This window comes from Peromyscus maniculatus, chromosome 5, assembly GCF_049852395.1.
Source record: "Peromyscus maniculatus bairdii isolate BWxNUB_F1_BW_parent chromosome 5, HU_Pman_BW_mat_3.1, whole genome shotgun sequence".
NCBI classification, from domain to species: Eukaryota; Metazoa; Chordata; class Mammalia; order Rodentia; family Cricetidae; genus Peromyscus; species Peromyscus maniculatus.
In genome coordinates, this window is record NC_134856.1 from 133,409,320 (window position 1) to 133,432,629 (window position 23,310).

The window sequence follows — 23,310 nt, forward strand, 5'->3', positions numbered from 1 at the left end:
CTCATGTGACCCAGAGCAATGCTTCCCTGGTCTCTAGGTAACAGCAGTTCTCAGCTCACCCATGACAGTGGTTGCCTGGTCTCCAGCTAACTGTGGTCCTCAGCTCACCCAAGTGATGGGAGGCTCTGCTTTCCTAGGTAGCTCTGATTCTGAGCTCACACAGACAACAGTAGTCTCAGATAACCCATGGAACAGGGTCACAGTTCACCCAGGTCACATGATCTTAGCTCCTATAGATAACAGCAGTCTCTGATCTCTGTGTACAATGGTTCCCAGCTCTCCGAGATAAAGGCTATCTTTGCTCACCATGGTAAGTAACTGTTTCTCTTGCTTAGGTATCAGATGGTCTCAGTTCACCCTGTAACAATGATCACAACTCCTCCAGATAACAGTGGTCTCAGCTCTTCCATATAACACCATTTTCAACTCCCCCAGCTAACAGTGGTCTCAGCATCACAAGGTAATAATGACCTCAGATCACCATTGAAATGATAATGGAAGTCTCCCAGCTCCCCCAGACAATGGATGTCTCAGCACCCCCCCCCCAACCAGGTAACATGGTTATCAAGCTCTTTGTGTAACACAGTTCTGTTCACCCAGTTAACATGGTTCTTAACTCACCCAAGTAATGGAGGTCTCACTTCCCAGAGGGTCAGCTATGGTTCTCATCTCAGACAGGTAATGATGGTCCTCAGCACATACGGGTAACAGTGGCCAGGACTCCTCCAAGTAACAATATCTCAGCTTACTCAGATAACTGAGTGACCCCTACATGTAACACTGTTCTCTGTTCACTGGCTAACAGTGACCTCAGCACTGTTAACAGTGGTCTCCACTGCTCAGGTAAAAGTGCTCCTCAGGCTTCCAGGCGACAATAGTCTCATCTGACTGGGATAACGGTGGTAACCCCCTCCAAGACAGGAGTGGTTCTTAACTGTTCAAGGCAACAGTGGCTTTAGCTCCTCCAAGTAACAATATCTCAGCTCACTCAGGTAACTGGTTCTCAGATGACCCAGATTAAAGTTGTATCACTTTCCTAAGTAACAGTAGCATCCACTCACCCAAACAGTTTTACTGGCTCACCAGGTACCACTGTTCTCACCTCCTGCCCAGGTACCAATGTTCTTACCCTCCCCCTCTAGGTAGCAGTATTATTATTACAGAGAGAGAGAGAGAGAGAGAGAGAGAGAGAGAGAGAGAGAGAGAGAGAGAGAGAGAGAGAGCATAACATTATTCTCACCACTCCCCAAGCACCAGCGTTCTCACCTCCACCAGGTAACAGTGGATCCCAGCTCCTGAAGGTAACAGTTGCATCTACTCACTCAGGCAATAAGTGTTCTCAGCTCCCCCAGGCAACGATAGTTCTCAGCACACTGGGTAATGGTTTCGAAGCTCACCCAGGTCCCAGTGTTCTCGCCCTTCCCCAGGTCTGTTATCACTCAGATACCAGTGTTCTAAACTTCCCAGGTATGGATGTTCTCACCTCCTCCAGGTACTAATGTCCTCACATCCCACAAGGGCCTGGTGATCTACCACCCCTGGTGTATGTTCTCACTTGCTATGTACCAGTCTTCTCACTTCCCTGAGGTAACACTGTTTTCACACACACCACACTTACCACTTACTCTCCTGCCCCCCAAGTACTGGTGTTCTCACATCCCACCTTATATCTGTGTTTCACCTCCCCCATGTAACAGTGTTCTCACCTCCTCCCACTCTAGTTTTCTCACCTGTTCTCAGTTCCCCCAAGAAACAGTATTCTCACCTACCCCAGGTACCAGCATCCTTAGCTTCCAGATGCCAGTGTTCTCACCTCCACAGGTAACAGTGGTTCTCAGCTCCTCCAGGTGACAGTCGTATCCATTCCCCCAAGTAACAGTAGTGTGAGCTCACCCAGACAACCATGTTCTTGGTTCCTCGGGGCAGCAGTGGCTCTCAGCACCCCAGCTAACTTTGTCCAGCTCACGCAGTTAACAATGATCACAGCTCAGCAGATGTCAGTGATTCTGGCTTCTTCTGGTGACAATGGTACTCACTGAGTTCTTACGACTTTTCTTAGCTCACCCTAGTGACAGCAGTCTATGACCACTGGGCAACTGCCATCTTAGGTCACGAGTTACAGTGGTGTCAGCCCCTCCCGAGAATCAGGTTGGAGTGGGATGCAGACAGGAGCCACTTCAGCAGAATCCACCCTGATGGTACCTTGACTCTTCACCACGTCAAGCGTCACTCTCCTCCCCCTCTGATTCTATAACTCTGCACTGAAAAGGTCAAGTGCTCTCAAGTGTTTGTGCTCTCCACAGTGCTGCAGGCTGATGGCAGCCTTGCTCTGCTGCACCCTCACCCTCACCCACACCTGGCCCACGGGCCGGGTGACACAGGTTCCTTCTTACCTGATTCTCCAAGGAATTTGAAACTGTGCTTGAGGTCTTCCCTTTCCTGATTTGATTCCAATTTTTACTCTGTTAGTGTGAAAACAAGGGACCACTTGTGAAAATCATGATGTTCTCCTTTTGATGCTGAACCTTCGCCCCACCAGCTTCACCTGTGAAGAGACACCACTGTGAGAGAAATCAGCTCCCCCAACTGCAATCAAATGTTCCTCCCAGGGCAGTGGGCTAGTTTTATGGTTCATGGCTTCCAGGACCTTGTCTGTAATGTCCTAGCTCTCCCAGCATCCCTGCTCTAGGCTTCTTCTAAAGCTCCATAAGCTATTCTTAAGGGAGATTACCACGATGGCCCCCAAACCTGGGGCCACCCAACCCTGGATTCCCAAACCGAAGCCATTGCTGGAAAACGTTACAATTCCAACACAAGGGAGGCCAAGTTGTGTTCAGTTGAGAATTCTGATCTTGCATCCAGGTCAGGGCTAGTGCTCCTCCAGGTCAGGGCTAGCCCTCCTCCAGGTCAGGGCTCAGGGCTAGCCCTCCTCCAGGTCAGGGCTCAGGGCTAGCCCTCCTCCAGGTCAGGGCTCAGGGCTAGTGCTCCTCCAGGTCAGGGCTAGTCCTCCTCCAGGTCAGGGCTCAAGGCTAGTCCTCCTCCAGGTCAGGGCTAGCCCTCCTCCAGGTCAGGCAGCAGCACTATTGCACTGCCCTGGCTTCACTGTGTAGCTAGACTAACCCAGCATGCTCACAACTGTCAAGGGTGTGTTCAGTTAGGGAGGCCTTTGCCTGATACACCCATGTTCTCCACATTGAGACTGCAGAACACCAAACTCCAGGCACAGATGAAGAGGGAATCTACCCAATAGTCCTCTAGGAAAGACCTTGAATTCCTGGCAAATCCCAGTCAACAGAGTCCCGTGATCAAGCTGGGCTGTTAACTTCAGGAACAAACAGCTATAATTGGGTCATTTCCTCAACTCAGTTTCCCAAGAGCAGAGTCAAAGTCAAGTACCCTGTCATCCAAGCAGAAAGGGAGGCATGGAGTTCAATGAAAGGTCCTGATCATCTCTGGGGGTGCTAGGAATGATAGGATGAAAGGAAGATTATTGAATCTACATTAAACTAACAAGCAACTATTAATTTCAAATATTTTACACTGGTATATACTTTTATGTATTGATACACATTTAAGGTTATTTTAGTTTATAGATAGATAGGTAGATAGATAGATAGACAGATATTTCTACTCTTGTTTAAGATATTGTACCTATGCAGTTAATTTTAGAATGTAATGTAAAGTTCTAGTCCTTAAAGGCTATTATTACAAACTATTTAAAATAGCCATCTATAATAATCAAACTTGTAGTCAGGTATATTTTTAAGGTTAAACAGATACATTTTAGATAGCAGATGGTCTTGGAACACTTCAAAGATCTATAGAATATGGCATTTAAGATGCTTAATAACCTAAGGGTTTTCATAACAGTGAGACACATCTACTCCTGGCAGCATCAATTTACCTCAAAAAAGGATGATATGCATTGAAGAACTTGCACATTGAATTTGCTTTCGATGTGGTAAAGCTAGCCACTGGGCAAGAAACTGCTCTTGCCTTGACTGCTGACAGTATGCTGTCCAAACTGGATAAGTAGGATAAAAGAAAGTGACTGCCTAACTTTGTCAAGACAAGGTAGGACATTCCTTCAAAATTCCTGCTTCACAGAAAAGTCTGTCAGATATTCTAGGCCTGTAAGCTGAAGATGAATGCCCCAACATTGCAGAGGAAACTTGGGTGACTGACCAGGCAGCCAAATGTCTCTGTCATTATTATAGTTTCAGAAGTTGTTTGCTCTGCACTTCCTGTTTACTCAGGTAATGTTTTATCCTTCTCAGGTCTCTGATGGGGTTGAAGACTAGATAGTTACAGTTACAGTTCTATTTGTTACCAAATTCAGAAAAGAAACTCACAAAAGAGGTGTAAGTATATAAGGTTGAGAGGTATAAGAGCTTAAATTGTTTTATCTAAGAAAATTATTTGAGGTCTAAAATGATAGTTTTGGGTTGGTAATACAAGCTAAGATAGTAAGTGAATTAGGTATAAAACTTTGGACTCACCAAAATAGGATAGATAATGGAGTATTTTCTCTGGATTTGCCAAATGCAAATGGACTGGACATTGTGACTATAGTTCTTACCTGGTAATTATTCTTATTATATATAGTTTTACTGTATTAGAGTTAAACCCTTTCATTTTTTATTTAGATAAAAAGGGGAAATATCACATGGTAAAATGTAGATTAGTAAAAATAGTTTTTATTACCTCTGTTCCATTCTGTGTGTCTGACTCATTCCGTGTCTGGCTGGCTTCTCTGCCTCTCTTCTTCCCAGAGTCCTCTCTGCCTGGAAGTCCCACCTACACTTTTTATCTAGCTATTGGCTATTTAGTTCTTTATTAAACCAATCAGAAGGCACCTTGGCAAAGACACATATTCAAGTGTACAAAATGATTATTCCACAACATTTCCCCTCAGCCACTGCCACCTCTAGCAGGACCCAGCCGGGCAATGTAGTCCATTCCATGCCGCTGTATCAGAGTGCCACAGACAGAATAATTTACAGTGACAGAAGCATGCTGACCTACTGTCCTGGAGGCTGGGGAGGCCAGCATCAACACAGTTTTGTTACTGCATTTTCCATGGAGGAGGGAAGAGTAGGGCAGGCGCATGACCAAAGCAAGGAAATAAAGACTGAGATAAAGAAAAGGGGGCCAAGCTCGTCCCATAGTCACAGGCCCACCTCCACATACCAGTACTAATTTGCCCCACCCTCCTGGGCTATCAGCCTCTCATCAGCCCCTCACCCCAAAACCATCATCTTGAAGATGCAAGTATGCCTGCCTTGTGCCCCAGAAAAAGAATGAACTTGATACTCTTCACTTACAGAAACAAAACTCACCCTGAGGTGGAGGATGGAAGCCTAGCCCAGGCGGGTTAGGGAATTCAGGCACCTGCACTGTGCACTCTTACTGATGGAGTCCTAGGTCTGTGACCTTGTCCTGAACCCAAAGACACCATTGGGGTCCCCAACGCTGTATTACCTTCTCATAAACTATACCTCAAAGTCAGAGAGGGCTATAAAGCTTGAAAGATAGCTTGCCACAAGCCTTCCCAGAATCTTACAGCAATCTCTTCTCCCCCTTCCAGAACATTCTGAGCTGAGGTAAGTCTAGACCCAACCCCTAGGGGTCCTTCCATGGACACATGATTGGCTAAGATGCTCAGCTGGAGATGATGGCTCCATGTAGGAGCCTTTAAGCAGGGCTGACAGGGCTGAACAGACCAGATGAAAGCTTTGACAGCTACTTGCAGATAAATAGCCCAGGCTAGGCTGCAGGGGCTGAAGGCACACTGCCACATGCAGACAAATAGCCCAAGCTAGGCCACAGAAGGTGGAGGCATACTACCATATGCAGACAAATAGCCCAGGGTAGGCCACAGGAGGTGGAGGTATACTACCACATGCAGACAAATAGCCCAGGCTAGGCCACAGGAGGTGGAAGCATACTAACACATGCAGATAAATAACCCAGTCTAGGCCACAGGAGGTGGAGGCACACTGCCACATACAAATGAATAGCCCAGGCTAAAAACCATAGGAGGTGGAGGCATACTACCACATGCAGACAAGTAGCACAGGCTAGACCACAGGAGGTGGAGGCATACTACCACATGCAGACAAATAGCACAGACTAGACCACAGGAGGTGGAGGCATACTACCACATACAGATGAATAGCCCAGGTTAGGACCCAGGAGGTGGAGGCATACTGCCATGTGTCCCTTTCTTAGTCCAGGCTCTGTTATTGTTTTCAGTTTTAAGGAGGAAAATGGTGTCATCCTTCTGTGCCCACATCATGTTACTTTTTGGCAACACAGGCCCCAGACTGTGCGGCAGCCCTTTGAATGTTCTAAAACACATCACTCTATGGAGTCATTAGCCATGCCGGCTCATCACACTGACACGCAGTTGAGACTCTACCAATATTCTAATTCCTGGCACAGTTCCCCGACCAACAAGAACAGCAAGGGTTCTCCGAGCCTCTGGAAATGTCAAGTGCTCGGGTTAGCTCTGCAGAAGTGGTACACATGTCACGTTTCCAACTGCAGTGGCTGAGGCCCTTGGAGGATGCACTTCACTCCCTGGAGAGGAGCCTCTGCCGGCGAGATGCCTGCCTCACAGCTTGGCATCTTGCAAGCCTCCTTCTGGGCTGCCTCTCTGAGGTGACTCTCTGCGGGAGTCCCTCTCTAGAGGCACTCATTTTTGCAGCAAAAGGAATAGTCAGTGGGCTTCTAATTTTATTGATGGGAACTTTTTATGGACAGTCTCAAGATGCTGACATGACTTGCAGTGGACAGGTGTCGGCTCCACTGTTCCAGCAAAGTGGGGGTGTGGGACAGAAAAGCGGGTGTTAGGATTTTCTGTTGCTGTGAAGAGACATCATGACCTCAGCAACTCTTATAAAGGCAAACATTTCATTGGGATGGCTCGCTTACAGACCAGAGGTTCAGTCCATTATCCTCATGGCAGGCAGTATGGCAGTGTGCAGGCAGACATGGTGCTGGCTACATCTTGATCAGAAGGAAACAGGAAGTAGACTGAGGCTGGGTGGTATCCTGAGCACAGGAAGCCGCAAAGGCCCTACACACACATAATGACACACTTCCTTCAACAAAGGGCATACCCGCGCCAAAAAGCCACACCTCCTAATAGTGCCACTCCCTATGAGATTATGAAGGCCAATTATATTCAAACTACCCTGAGTGGAGTGAAAACGCGCCATCTGTCAACTGCTGTAATCCTGAGGGAGTGGTGCTCCACTTCAGAGCACATGAGAACCACCTAAGAATGTCCACTGCATGTGACCCCTGGGCCTCTTATGTCAGGTAACCCAGAGTGGAACCCAGAAAGGTAGGACCAATTCTAAGCAGGTGGACCCCCAGCCACAAGTGGAGACAAACACCCCAGTGGGGGCCAGGGGTGATTCCTCTGCAGCCTGTCAAAACTTGGTGGATAGTCTGAGCTGGATTACAGCAGTGCTTCCCGAGGGCTCTGGAATCCCCACGGGATAGTAAGAGACAACATGACCTCAGCAGTTCTCTCCGTCAATTACGGATCCGATGACACAGAGCAGGATAGCCATGTCAGGAGGACTCTGCTGAGGCCCCGATAGAATCATAGAATCACTTTATAAACTAGGTGACAGATTTAAGGACGGCAGCAGAGCCTGGCTGGCAGCTTCATGAAGGTAATAGTCCAGGAGGTAACAGGAGTTACTGCAGTCACAGGGAATGCTCCAGGGAGACAGGGAATGGACTGCAAGGAGCAGAGTGTCCTTGTCCTTCCTGCTGAGTGAACGCAAGGTGCTTACATGCAGAAGCACGCCCGAATGCCATCATCAGTACCAACCGTGTTCCTCTGGTATCCTGCTGGCCCCGCCCTGTGTAATGTCTCCCTCATCAGAGCTTGTTCCATCTCATGCTGGGATCTCTCAAAGAGGGGTGGTCAGGAGAGCACATGACCTAGGCTCTCTGGCCCCTGCTGTTGAATCCTGAGCTGGGCTCACAGGGGCCACCAGAGGGTCCCCAGTAGGTGAGCTTCTCCACGACCATAGACTCTTCCCGGATTTTCTTCTCATTCCTCCCGTCTCAATCACTTGAGTTTCCGGGTCATCATCACCTGAAATAAACAACTCGCTTCTATAGTTGTACTTCGGGCTTTGCTGATGGCACAAAGCAACCATGGCACGTGATTTTAGTTTAAAACTATTTTCCACCTGTTAGTGTGAAGTACTTTTTCAGGAATGGAGAAGACAAGTGAAGAGTCGGGAATGGCTGATTCTACGCACTGATCTATTTCCCATGATTAAAAAGCAGACTAGGAAATGAGCAGCACCCTGACAGAATCATGGTCAGGGGCAGTGATGGCAGGTGATTCTCCTGACGACATTAGAACTGCAATTCTCAGCCGCAGTTCTAACTTCTTTCTTAAGACACAGAGCTGGGAGCAACCAGAACCGAGAGGCCAGTCCTAAAGGAGGCCAGAACAGACCGGGCCAGGTAGCAGTAGCTCCTAACAGCCACGGGAGGCCTCGGCGCTGGGGACTGGGTTGTAAAATAGCAGTGTTCCAGTGGCTGCTGTGGAGCCAGCTCCTCCTAACTGAACCGCTCCCTCCAGGACGGGACAGAGAAGCTGCTGCAACACTGCAGACTCACGGGCTCAGAAAGTTACAGGATTCACAAGGCCCCTCCCCAAGACTGCACAAGCAGTACGCCGTTGCTGGAGCAGGTGAGACCTCAGGGGGCTCTGCCCCCACGCTGGGGAGAGGGTTCCAGTCTGGGGTGGGCTTCTCAATGATGCAGCTGCCTCTGGGGCACCCAAGCTCCTGCAAGTAGCCCCCATACACTCCTGTAAATAGCCCCCATACGCTCCTGTAAGTATCCCCCATACGCCCAGTGTTCACTAAGCGGGACTGGCAGGAGCCGTTCCTGGCTCTGCTGTCAAAGGCTCACCTGGGGTGAACAGACGCTTGTTCATGTCCCCCCAGGAAAAGTGACACATGTCAGTACCTTCACCATTCTCACATGGGAAGGTACACTGTGAACTTTACACCTCCCAAAGGCAATTTGAGATGCACCCTGGATGCAAGGCCGTTTCGGAAACACAAAGGAAAATATCTGCAATTTGGGGAAATAGTTCTCTAAAATGACACCGGAAGCAGAAGGCATGAGAAGGAAGGCAGAGAGACTCAGCTTCACTTCCGTTCTGCTAAAACCTTAATGAGGGGATGAAAAGGCAGGCTAAAGACTGGGGAAATGCTAACAAATCACATACCTAGCAAAAGGTGTATCTATAACAGATAAGGAATGCTCAAAATCAGTGAGAAACAATCAATGAGAAAACGGGCAGAAGAGCAGTGTAAAACGTGAAAGAACTCTGGAGCTCAGCGTCATCCTCCGACAACAGTGACCACCCACCAGAGTGCTAAAGTGACCATACAGGATGCCCACAAGGATGCAGAGAAACTAAGTTACTCATAACTGATGGAAATGGAAAACACTTGCAGACTCACAGGAAAACCATGTGGCAATTATGTAATTTCCAAGAACCCAGCAGCCGAAGTCTTGGACATTGCTCCACAGAAGTTAGAGTCATGTACACACCAAGCTTTAACACAGTGTTCACAGCAGTTTTACCTGTAAAGTCAAAAGTGGAGCCAACCTAAAATGGCTATCACGTGTGAATAAACAGTTCAGCAAAGCGTGGTCCGTCACACCAGGATATACCAGCCAGCAACACAAAGGGAAGGCATGGGCACAGGAGGAGCTGGGTCAATCTCCAGGAAGCCACACTGAGCAGGAAAAGCGGGTCCCATGGGCCCCACATAACATTGTTCTATGTCTAAAGCACACTTGAAATAACACAATTCTGAAACAGAATATATTAGTGGTTACTAGAGGTTAAAGTCTGGGCTGGGATGGGGGGTTGGTTATAAAATGGCAACAGGGCGCGTTTGTGACAGTGGAGGTACCCTAGCTTTGATGCTGGGGTGTTACACTATGATTCAGCCAAATCTCGCCATTATAGGAAACTGGGTAAAAGGTATATGAGACTTCTGTGTGTTATTTCTTACAAGTGTGAGTGGATCGGTAATTATCTACTATTTAAAACATCTGGGTTAGGGAGCTAGCCAGCTCAGTCAAGCACTTTCTGCACAAACTGGAGGACCTGACTTTGATCCCCAGAATGCACATATAAAATGCCAGGCATGGTGTGCTGGCCCACCAGCCTAGACTCCTTGGCAAGTAGTCCCTGAATAAAGACACCTGAGACTGACTTCTGATCTCCACATGAATGTGCACATGTGTACATGGGTACCTGCATGCACAGATACACACATGCACATGAGTTAAAACATCTAGTTCTTCCGCCGGGCGGTGGTGGCGCACACCTTTAATCCCAGCACTCGGGAGGCAGAGCCAGGTGAATCGCTGTGAGTTCGAGGCCAGCCTGGGCTACCAAATGAGCTCCAGGAAAGGCGCAAAACTACACAGAGAAACCCTGTCTCGAAAAACCAAAAAAAAAAAAACAAAAAAAAAAAACATCTAGTTCTTTAAATAGAACAAAAGTTACCTAAAATAATAAATTTGAGACATTTTAATATAATCTTATATATAAATTTTATATATAATATATATTATATTGCTTTTAAAGATTTGTTGTTATTTTTAAATTATGTGTCTGTGTGAGTGTGTGTACAGGAGTAGATGTACCCTCAGAGTCCAAAGGAGGCACAGATCCCCTAGAGCGGAGTTACAGGTGCTTGTGACCCACTCACTGTAGATGCTGGGAACTGAACTCAGGTCCTCTGGGAAAGCAGCTGAGCCGTTTCTCACGCCCCAAAGGCCAATGGGTATTAAGGCACAGCAAGTAAGAGGAGAATAAATGAACAGTGACTGGAACCAGGGATCTGGTGAATAAGGGGTGCTCAATAGCCACACTGTTGCCAAGTGTCTTATAGGCCAGCAGTCTGAAAACTTAGGGAAATAGCACTTTTGTGGTCTGAAATCACAGCACCTACGGATTCTAGATGAATCCTTTCTCCTGAATTGCAGTTACTTTCATCAAGAAATAGAAAGGGGGGCAAATTTCATGCCATTAATAAAGCATGCTAACATACACAGCTCCCAGCTCTCACTCTCTTTAGTTTACAGTAGTGTTGTGAAAGCCGCAGATCCACTAACACCTGTACTTCACCTCTTGAACTTTAGTCCCCTGTGGTATATGGTAGGATGTGTTCTACTAAAAGACAGAAGATGGAAGGTAGGCCTATGGTAATGAAGTGGAGACCAACCTGCTGTTCAGAAGAACTTCACTAGGCGAGTTATTGGCTCATGGGGACAGGCAGGCATGATGGGGTCTTGAAGGGAGAGCCTTCAGATTGCTGAGTAAAAGGGAGTTTCTGGCCTTTACAGGTTTTACAGGGAGACAGAACTAGATAAAAGTAACGTTATAACGCAAGGTTGTCTTAAGTTTCCTCAAAGCTTCAAGGAGGGAAATTATTAACCACACCACTTTTTATCATCCCTCTGTCCCAGAGTGGGGGTGTATTGGTCAGGGTTCTCTAGAGAAACAGAACTTATAGAATGAATGTGTGTGTGTGTGTGTGTGTGTGTGTGTGTGTGTGTGTGTGTGTACAGGGGAACAGGATATGGAGGTATATATTGTCTCAGTTAGGGTTTCTATTCCTGTGAAGAGATACCATGACCATGACCATGCTTACAAAGGAAACATTTAATTGGGGTGACTCACTTATAGTTTCAGAGGTTCAGTCCATTATCATCATAACAGGAAGTGTGGTGGTGTACAGACAGGCATGGTGCTGGAGAGGTAGCTGAGAGTCTTACATCTTCCAGGCAACAGGAAGTCGACTGACACACTGTGCAGTAACCTGAGCATAGGAAACCTCAAAGTCCACCCCCACAGTGACACACTTCCTCCAACAAGGCCACACCTCCTAATAGTGCCACTCCCAATAAGATTATGAGGGCCAATTACATTTAAACTACCACATATATGTACATACACACACACACACACACACACACACACACACACTCACACACATACACACACATTGTGTGCACAAGGCTGGATGTCTCAGCTGGTCTTCAGTATATGCTAGAATGCCAGTGAAGGAATAGACTTGCCAGAGAGAGCACAAGCAAGCAGACAGAGCTTCCTTCTTCCATGTCCATCTAGGCTGCCAGCAGAAGGTGTGGTTCAGAGTAAAGGTGAATCTTCCCACCTCAAAAGATCCAGATTAAAAACGGGTCTTCCCACTTCAAATGATTCGATTAAGAAAAAAATCCCTGACAGGTGTGCCCAGCCACTTGGGTTTTAGTTAATTACAGATGGAGTCCAGTTGACAACAAAGAATAGTCATCGCAAGAGGCATGGCCTGGTTTCTGAGGCAGGGTATGGGACAACATGGGACCTGTGATCTAACAATATGCTCTCAAAATGCAGCTCACAGTCAGCCTTGAGCTCATGAGGGGACCACCAAAGGAGACACACAGGCATCGGTGCTGAGCTGGAGGACAAGGTAAGTGTGTCAAATGCATGCTGAGGTATTTAAAATTTAAACATTTAAAGCGGTTGATCATTGTTGTGCTTTCTCTTCTAGAATGTTCTGTCTTGGGACACCTTAGTCAACACTCTGGTATTCAGTTCCATTTTTGGTGTAAGTGCAAATGTTCTATCTGTAGTGGCAGCTGTGTCGCTCACAATGGCTGCAGGACTCCTCACAGTCTCCACACTGGCTGAAACATTGTCTTTGTACTACTCCCAGATAATACACGTGATTATACTCTGAGGCCCTACAGACCCAGAGAGTGAGACTGTTCTAGAAGTTTAAGATGTGTAAGTCAATTTTATTTATTTTTCCTTAGTATAATCCATCTTGGAATGTTACTGGTGAGGCATCTGACGTGAATGTCATTCCTTCTCTCCCTCTTTCCCGTCCCTCTGCCTGCTCTCCTTGCTTCCTTTCTGAGCACTTATGAAGCTCGTCTTTATTTCAAAGGGAAGTTCACTGGTGTGCGCTCCCAGATAGGTCATGTTCTGTCACAGCACTTGAGTCTCTGAGGCTGTCCTTCTTCAGCATGGGGTGATCTTGCATTGGCTGCTTAATGATCACTTGTCCTCCTGTTCCGTTTCCTAGATCCCTGTTGCTCACACTCGCTCCTGGACCTGGCATCCCATCTCCTTCCTAACTACTCACTGGAGCTGCCTTGGTTCTAGTTTTGTGGGACAGCGATTCCACGCCCCCCCCTTTCAAACCAGAGATCCAGGCTTTGGGAAAGGTGGCTCTCAGCAGCCCCCTCTGCCAGTCTTAAAACTCAGAATCTACATGCTTATTTGCATATGTCTGTGTGATAGACCCTCATGGCGAAGGATGTCTTCCTGTCCTTTCTCAGGGTCTCATGGGATCCCTTCTGTTCTGCTTCAAGAGGCACAGCAGGCTTCAATCCTCACATGGCACTCCCTCCTGACATAGTTATGGTTCCCTTTGCCTCCACACAGCACAAGAGAGTGCTGGGAACCCAAGCCAGGACCCAATGTGGCCCTTCATGCCAGTTGCCTTCCCCACACTGCAGGAGGCTGGGTGCTCAGCTGGGCTAATAGCAGAGAGGCTTTGTGCTCAAGGAAAGCGGCTCCAGGCATCCATCTCCTTTGTCCAAACTTAGAGCCAGTCTGAAGAAGCCAGTGATGAGCTACTGCCTGTAAGTGAGCCCCCTGGACCCAGCAGGCTCCCTCAAACAGAATGAAAAAATGCCAGGTGCCTGGAGAAACCAGCTTATTCCTCAGGGTGCCAAGTTTTGGGAAAATTCAATGATGTGACCGTGGGCAGGAGTCACACAGGCACCTCCCTTTTTAATATCTCCAAGGTGAGCATGCTTCCAAACAAGTATGTTCCATTGCTTGGGCCCAGAAGCTGCCCTGGGAATTAGCTTGTCTAAATTCACGTCCTCCCATTTGGATTAGGCTCCTACAGGGGTGTGCTCGCCAAAGAAAAAGGAATCCTTAGGAAAAGGGGGAAGCTCATCTCCAGCGATCTGCAAGAAAGGGCCCTCGAAGCCCCGCAAGCATCTTGATTTCAGAGTATGCCACCACCTCCGCCCTGCCCAAGAGAGATGCAAGCTCTCAGGCAGGCAGGGGCTGCGATGCCCCGCTCTTGCCATCCACGGAGAACCTTGATGTTCAAGGCTCTTCTCTCCTGTGTTGTTTAAACAAGTAAGATGAAGGAGAATCTAGAACTTCACCAAAGAAAGCACCCATTTCCTCCTGGAGAGATCACTGTGGCTCTACCCATCCACTGCTTTACACACACACACACACACACAGAGAGAGAGAGAGAGAGAGAGAGAGAGAGAGAGAGAGAGAGAGAGAGAGAGAGAGAGAGAGAGAGACTGACTTACTGAGTTACATCCACAACTGTCCTCCTTACTGGAGTTCTTTTGAAGGAACTGCAGCCCTGACCTCCCCTTAGCGTGCATTAACCAAGCCTAACTTAGATGTGCACAGGATCTGGGATGGAGCTTTCCTGGCCTGGCTGCTGTATGAGATGAGGCCTGTCTATGAGTTGAATTAACCCAGCATTTCCCACAGGCCTCTAGCTACAGGTCCTTAAGAGGGAGAGAACTGGAAGGGCACTCCCCTCCAAGTCTAAGCTGATTGGGAGGACAGTCACAAGGAAATGCCTAACTCTTCAGAAAAAGCCAGCCAGCATTCCATCTTGTATTAGTTAGGGTTACTGTTGTTGTGATTAAAAAGACCATGACCAAAGGCAACTAGGGAGCAGCTTGCAGTCCCTCCTCCAGGGCAGGAACCTGGAGGTAGGAACTGATGCAGAGACCATGGAGGGGTGCAGCTCACTGGCTTGCTCAGCCTGATTTCTTCCTCCTTCCTCCATCTTTCCACTTCCCCACTCCTTCCTTCTTCTTGTTTTGTTTTTCAAGACAGGGTTTCTCTATATAGCCCTGGCCATCCTGGAACATGCTATGTAGACGAGGCTGGCCTCAAACTCAAAGAGATCCTCTGCTTCCCAAGTGCTGGGATTAAAGACATGTGGCACCACCGCCTGGCTTCAGTCTGCTTTCTTCAAGTACCCAGGACTACCAGCAGAGGAGCAGGACCACCCACAGTGAGCTGGACCCTCCTGCATCAATCACTGATTAAGAAAATGTACCACAGGTTTGCCCACAAAGGCAGCACAGTGGGAACATTCTCTCAATTGAAGTTTCCTCTTCCAAAATGGCTCTAACTTGTGTCGGGTTAACATAAAACTAGCCAGCACGCCTCTACTCTGAAAACATGAGCATCCACACGGACTTGACTTGCTCCACAGGCATCTGGGGACCAATTCTGTAACCCAGCCAGCTGACTGACATCTAGTCCAAACAAAATGTCAGCTCACACAGGCTGAGGGCTCAGTTCCTAACTTGTCCTCTGCTGGGTGCCAACCCTATAGCCAGACTCTGTGCTGTAAAACTCCCACGTGGGGTTGGCAGCTCGTCACCAAAGGTGTTTTACAACCTTGATGGTGAGCATGAGGCGAAGGGCAGAGACGCAGAGACGGCAGGGAGAGGCAAGTAGAGTTCCTGGGCCCTGTCTGGGTGCTGGACCCGACAGGCCCCGGCAAAGGTGGCTCTCCAGAAGCTAGCGACCCTGGTGATCACCTCAGACTGCAGCCCCTCTGGAGGCTCTGGGCTGCAGTAGAATGCCCTGACTCTATGACTGTTATTTCTTATGACCATTCCCCATTCGGTAGCAACCTAGGGCCTTCAAAATAGGTCATCACTGTGAAGGTGGCAAGGGTTTGGGGAATTCATAAGAGAACAAATCTGAGATACCCTAAATTCCATTCCAAATGCTAAAGGAGAGAGGAAGGAACGTGACATCAGTTTTTGTCAATCTGTCACAATCTAGAATCACCTGAGAAAAGTCACCTAGTTAAGGTTAGCTTGTGGGCATGTCTGGGGGGTGGGGACGGTCTTGACTGTGGATTAGGTAGGAAGATGTGTCCATTGCGAGCGACACCGTTGCCTGGCTCGGGGTCCTGAACAGCATAAGATTAGAGAAAGCTAGCTGCGAACAAGCAAGCAGCCAGCAAGGATTTCTGGGGTTCCCACTCATTTCTCTCCACTCTTGTCTGCCTATTATGTGACTGGTTGCCTGAGTTCCTGCCCTGCTGCCCCTTGATGACAGACGGACCTGGGAGTGGGAGCCAGACAAACCCTCTTCTCCCCTTAGGTGCTTTTGGTCAGGGTGCTTCATCACAGCAACAGAAATGAAAACAAAGCCGAGGACTCATCAGTTAACAGCTGAAGAGCCAACCCAGGACTGCTCCACATTCCTGAATGTGAGTTGAAAGCTTAGAGCCCCGGCAGCCACCAGACGCCACTGCACCCTGCCTAGGAAGAACATCTCAGACAAGCCGTGCAGACGCAAGCACTTCCAGGGGCTGTGCGCCTATCCCAACATGCTCCCGACTGCATGCCTCTGCTCCTGACCTAGAGCCGATGCAGATTTAATGTCAGTTTCCTTCCCCAGGTTTTCATATAAAAAGGACCTTAGCCATTTCACACCCTTAAGACATCCCTCCCCCACCCAGGTAACTTCGTCTCTAGGAGTATTAACACTGCCCCCACCCCACCCCAGGGCCTGGCATCTGTAGTGCTCAATAAACCCCTTTATTGAAAAAGGAAAAATGGAAGACACATTCTTTAGCACACTGGGCTCAGGATTTGGAAGGCCAGATGCAGAGCAGTGCCTCGGAGCATGCTCGGTTTGCACCCGAACACTCGAGCTGACTGTAAAGGAGTGGACGCTCTGACGCTGTTACCGCAGCTCTCCTCCATAAGTGCCTGCCTGGCTGAAAGGCCAACCCTTCCATCTCCATTTCAGAAGCACACTGAGGAGCTGTGGTGGCCCCCTGACCCATGCATCATCTTATTCGGGTCTGGTGGGGGGCAGGCCAAGCCCTTTGAGTACCTCACAGTTTCCAGTGACTAGCGAGTGACCAACCCCTGGCCTGTGTTGAAGGCTCTAACATGGACAAATCTTGCCTCCAATACAGTGACCCTCTGGCCCCTTGGGACCTCTGACTTGATTGCCCCAAGACAGAATCCCCCATACAGCTGACTCACATTTTTTTTTCATTCCCAATGCCATTTTGCCCAAGAAATTCATATGTGGCCTGTAGATATGCTTATATATACAAAGTATACATTTGCTGATAATAAATCATTAAAAAGTCACTTTAAAACAATTTTGTATGCGCGTAAATTTTGACCTATCTAGCCATAAGTTTTTGTCCCTTTAACAGTGCCAGACACAGGTTCCATCTCATACATGGAGCCTCAGAGGTCATCAGAAAGTGGCCGGCGACGTGGAGAGCATCCACAGGACTATCACACCTGTGGGCTCATCCTGCCAGGTCCCTCTTTGTGGAAAGGCTTCCTCAGCAGGTGAACTGGAAGATCACTTTTCTCCCCCAGTGGCATACATAACACCCTCCAGTACCAGGAGATCCAGCCATGAGGACGAAGGGCCCAGCAGGGCACCGTGATTCTTTCATGTTCTGTTACTCAAGGATGTGGCATTGCCCGCAGTACAGACTTAAAGTCAAATTCAGAGTGCAGTCAGGAGTGTGAGCGATATCCTATGGTGGCTGGGGGGCCTGTCGGGCGCCACTGCTGACAGTTGTCATAATCCCTGAGCTCAGCAGTGTGACCAAACGGTGGGGCTGTGCCCTCAGCTTAAGAAATTGGAATCGAGAGGAATGAAGTCACCTCAGACTTCAGCCCCTCTGGAGGCCCTGGGCTGCGGTAGAATGCCCTGAGTCTATTAGCATTATTTCTCATGACCATTCCCCATTCTGTGCATTTCATTTCAGTACAAAGTTGTGTTGTACTCTATGGCACCTGACATCCATGAACCCCCTCCACGGAGGTGTAAACATACCCCTCCTTCAGATGACCACATCTTGATCACAGCCACAAATTCTCAAAGAAGAGGAATGTGTGCTGCCCCCTTCCCAAGACAACTTAAAGTCTATGGTCCCGTTTCCTCTTCACCTTTCTTTCTACCCTTCCCCATCCAGGGAGCAGGAAGTAGCAAGCAGCATTTAGACCCTAGGAGAAGCTGGAAGAAGAGTCTCTCTCTCCTGACCTTGGGAAGAAAGACCAGGTAGCGGAGGATCCAGCCAAAGAATCGGGTGTGTCCCAGTGAGTCTTACTGATTCTCCTGCAAAGTATGAACGACGGAAATCATGATCTGGGTGACACTCCTACAAAGTATGAACAATGGAAATCATGATCCGGGTGACACCACCTGAAGCCAGTCAATAGGAGGGAGGTAGCAGCTACACACATCCAGGACACAAGGGTGACACAGAGGTCTCTCTAAGAGCTGGAGGAAGAAAGAAATCTCAGCTGAGAAGAAAAGCCAGACAGCAGAAGAAACAGAAGGCAATTCCTAATAACCTAAAGGAGGGGAGGCGATCAGAAATGCTCTCCACCCCTTCAGAGCATCTCAGCTGCTTGCTCCCTAAGTGGAAATAAAAGCCCTTGAGAGGCAGTGATTTGCTTCGAAAAACATTCATTTAAAATGTCTGGAGACTATTGACACTATCATTAGACCTTGGCAGTGGCCTCCTATGTGTTTGCATGAGAAAAGCTCCTGGTTTAGAAAGAAAAATATGAGTCCAAGAATAATGTACTCAAAATACAAGCCTAAGATGAGAAGCTGATGGTCTGCAATAGGCATGATCTTCCATCTAAATGTTGTCTGCATCCACCCATTTCAGGGCCTGAATGTTCTCGAGGTCCTCTACCCTCCTCCTTTCCTTTCCTCTTTCTCCCTTCCCTCCCTCCTCCCCCTCCCTCCCTGTCTTCCCTCCCCCTCCCTCAGCTGGGCAGCCATCCAGATGATTCATAGTATATTCTAGCTATATTCAGCACAAAGCATCTGAGCATTGGAGGATCAAAGTTACATCAACTAACAGGCGCTGGGGAATTGACAAGCAGCTAAAATTAGGCCATTGCATCGCAGCGGCCTTTGACTGACGGAGGGAAACGTAGCCTCCGGTCCACTGTTTAAAGACTGGCGGCAGCTCGCTTTTCTGTAGCCACAGCAAGTACACAACCAAGCATCCGGGTCCGATTGAGTGTTTGATCACCTCTGGCCCACGCTGGCTGTGGCTGATGGACAGACTCCTAAGAAGTCGGGCCTCCCCTTCCACACCCAGAGTCTCTCCCGGCCTACTGCTCCCTCCAGGCACACTCTGTAAAGCTATTTTAATCACTTTTACAAGCATTCCTGCCATCAAGCAGTTCAGCCTCCAAATCCTGGCCCAGCTCAAGGGTTTCCAAATTCATCATCGACTTAATTAAAACCAACAGCGCCTAACTGCCAGGCCAGTGTGTCAACTGTCCTACTGGCCTCTTTCCCTCTGGCTCCTTCAGGGTTAGATGTGCTCCTCCTCCCACAGGGCAGGTGTCCTCCTCACTCATGGCAGGTGTCCTCCTCACACATGACAGGTGTCCTCCTCACACACGGCAGGTGTCCTCCTCACACACGGCAGGTGTCCTCCTCACACACGACAGGTGTCCTCCTCACACATGACAGGTGTCCTCACATATGGCAGGTGTCCTCCTCACACAGGGCAGGTGTCCTCCTCACACAGGGCAGGTGTCCTCCTCACACATGACAGGTGTCCTCCTCACACACGAGAGGTGTCCTCTTCACACATGACAGGTGTCCTCACATATGGCAGGTGTCCTCCTCACACATGGCAGGTGTCCTCTTCACACACGGCAGGTGTCCTCCTCACACACGACAGGTGTCCTCCTCACACATGGCAGGTGTCCTCCTCACTCATGACAGGTGTCCTCCTCACACACGGCAGGTGTCCTCCTCACACACGACAGGTGTCCTCCTCACTCATGACAGGTGTCCTCCTCACACATGGCAGGTGTCCTCTTCACACATGGCAGGTGTCCTCCTCACACACGACAGGTGTCCTCCTCACACACGACAGGTGTCCTCCTCACACATGACAGGTGTCCTCCTCACACACGACAGGTGTCCTCCTCACACATGGCAGGTGTCCTCCTCACACACGACAGGTGTCCTCCTCACACATGACAGGTGTCCTCCTCACTCATGACAGGTGTCCTCCTCACACACGGCAGGTGTCCTCCTCACACATGGCAGGTGTCCTCCTCACACACGACAGGTGTCCTCCTCACACATGGCAGGTGTCCTCCTCACACATGGCAGGTGTCCTCCTCACACATGGCAGGTGTCCTCTTCACACATGGCAGGTGTCCTCCTCACACATGGCAGGTGTCCTCCTCACACATGGCAGGTTCCTCCTTAGGTGTACCTTTGCTTTGTGACCTTTGTCACCTCCCAAACAGAGACACACTGGCCCTTGGACAGACAGACACTGCTGGAGCCCAAGATGATCAGCATGCCTCTGAGGGCCAAACAGCCTTGACGGGCCACTCCTTCCTGTGCAGGGAGCACTTCCAGGAAGTTGGTCAGCAGCTGCCCTGTCAACTTTGGACTGACGCCACCCTTGCTATCAATCCTCGGGTCCAAGGAGAACTATTTCAAAACAGCTTGCACAACCTTCTGGCCCTTTCCTCTGAAACTCTGACCTATCTCTGCCTCCTCAAGCATGGCTGTGTGGCACCCTAGCACACATTCCAGACATCCATCTGCTACACCTCAGTTCTTCCTTGGGTGGCCTATTTCTTGATGGGTTAATTTGATTTAGAGTGGTTGCAGCTCAGGCGTTGGCCTGTATGGTCTGCAATTCCAATTCTGGTTTCATTATCTCTGTGGCCAGGCTGCAACTTCAAGAAGTCCTGAAGGCTCAGTGTGAGCTGCCAGATAGGGGCAAGAAGAGACAGTACAGGCAGAGTGTCAGGCTCCCCCATGGCCACCTGTACTGACAGTCCTGAGACAGGACCCGAACCTGCAACCCCAGAAAACAGAGTAGAGGAAGAAAAGGACATTGGGGTGAGAGGTCTAGCCCATTCAAGGGGCACCATGGTTAAGTGCACCCTACACCAGACACAAGGCCTTGGTGGGCAAAGAAGGGGATGGGAAAAGCTGGGCATGAGCTGGGGTTAGAACAGAGGACAAGGCGACCCTGGGATGAAAGCCAGCTGCTGGTGCCGCCCTGGTTCTAAGAAAGGGACTGTGACGAAACACCATGACCAAAAGCAGCTTACACTTCCACATCGAAGGAAGTCAGGACAGGAACTCAAACAGGACAGGAACCTGGCGGCAGGAGCTGATGCTGAAGCCATGGAGCGTGCTGCTTACTGGCTTATCCCATGCCACACTAAGCCTGTTTTCTTTTTTTTTTTTTTTTTTTTTCCTTTTTTTTCGAGACAGGGTTTCTCTGTGTAGCTTTGCGCCTTTCCTGGAGCTCACTTGGTAGCCCAGGCTGGCCTCGAACTCACAGAGATCCGCCTGGCTCTGCCTCCCGAGTGCTGGGATTAAAGGCGTGCGCCACCAACGCCCGGCTATGCCTGTTTTCTTATAGAACCCAGGACCACCAGCCCAGGATGGCCCCACTCACAATGGGGTGGAACCTCCCCCATCAATCACTATGAAAATGCCCCACAGGCTTGCCTACAGCCCGATCTCATGGAGGCGTTTTCTTAGTTGAGAATCCCTCCCTCCTCTCAGATGACTTTAGCGTGTGTCAAGTTGACACGTTCTTGGTAATTACATTACTTCAGGTGGCTCTGTGTCTCTGAGTTCAACTGACCCCAAGCTCAATATACTCGGAGAAAACTTTGCCACTGGATGGTCTTTATAGAGATGTTTCCCTTGTCATTATTCAAACAACACCATGATAACAAGTCCACGGTTCATGCCCTGTTCATATATGGTCACCAAGTGTGAAAGGATGCACAGAGGCTATGTTTAAATACAATGGCGATTTTTGCAGATTTTCAAATTAATTCAACGTGCGAACTTACGGGGTGAACTGTAGTAACTGGGGACATATGTGTGGCGTGACAGAATCAGGGTGCCAAGCATTTTTTATGAACACTGACAACTGCATTTTGGGGGCTCGGGGTGATGTTTAAGATGTGTATACACTGCACATACTTCCTGCCGGAGTCATTGATGGCTCCATCTCTTCACTGTCATTACAGCTTCTAAGCTCTCTTCTCCAAGCCATTCATAAATTATACTCCACATCAGTCACTCATAAAGGGCTCCTGCAGCCCTCTGCTCAATGAGCATCTGTGCCGTGCTCTGTACACACCACTCCACACACACTCTGCACCTGCATGTCTCCTGCACAGCCCGCCCAGTTTCCACGCTCATCTCTTCAGTTTGGCTCTGGCCACCCCTTGCTGCTTGCCCTGTAGGACTCCGGCAATGTCTGAGTGACAAGCCTGAGTCTGTGTTTTCTTCCTCCTTGTGAACTGGCCTTCTTATCTCCATATCTTGCTTCTGGGTCTTTCCTTTGGAAGTTTTGTTCCCATCAGCCCTGCGTTTCTTGTCAGCATTTCCCAGGAACAAGGGCTTGGGTTTCTCTAGCCTCGGGCTCACTGTCTGCATATTCTTGACCTACCTTTAACTGCTGCCGGGGTCTTCTCTTGGCCATTTCCTGATTATTTGTAGTCTGCATTTGAGGCATCACTTCGTGGTGAGAGGATTGCAGGTGAGGCATTTTGAGGGGAAGGGGCAAGCTAGGTGCTCATGGAAATGGAATCAGAGCCTGTTTGCCCAACACCACACTCTGGGGTCAGTCTCTGCTTGGGAGTGCTGGGGTTTTCAATCAATAACACAGCCTGCTGGGCCAACAGTCCCTGACGAAACATCATCAGAGCTGTATGTGCACCCACAATGCCTTCCACCCCACAAGGCACTCCACTTCCCCCACAGATGGTAGCTGCTGTCCAAGCTTGGCTCCCATCTGAGGCACCTTGTTTGGTCTGGCCCTGGGAGGTGTGCCTGGGCTCCATCTGCAGCACGAGGCTACAGTACTTACCACCACCCAGAGGCAACCCGGGTCTCTTGCTTTGGAGGCTCCTCTTTCAACTGCATCCTTGGGAGGTGGTTGCACCCCCTCACCATGGAAGATTGGGTCCTCTCCGCCATGTTAGTGTTCTTGCTCTGGGTTATGTTTGTCCCTTAACTGATTCACTGGGGTCCACCCCTCTTTGTTTTCCAGGGCACCCAGTTTTCAATGTCAAGTTATTTTTAAACGTGCTTAATTGAAATGTTGTACGATACAGGAAAGCACACACATCTCACTGCATAGCCTG

General features: G+C 49.0%; 1 long non-coding RNA gene across 1 annotated transcript in view; it reads right to left on the reverse strand.

The window, feature by feature from the left end:
• Positions 1-1,179: 1,179 nt before the first annotated feature.
• LOC121829625 (uncharacterized) overlaps positions 1,180-23,310 on the reverse strand; it is a 37,525-nt gene continuing 15,394 nt past the window's right edge. The window contains exons 3-4 of the long non-coding RNA XR_006072660.2: positions 2,394-2,545; positions 1,180-2,016 (exon numbers count right to left, since the gene is read on the reverse strand). This is a non-coding gene — a long non-coding RNA (uncharacterized LOC121829625). The remainder of the gene's footprint in view (positions 2,017-2,393; positions 2,546-23,310) is intronic.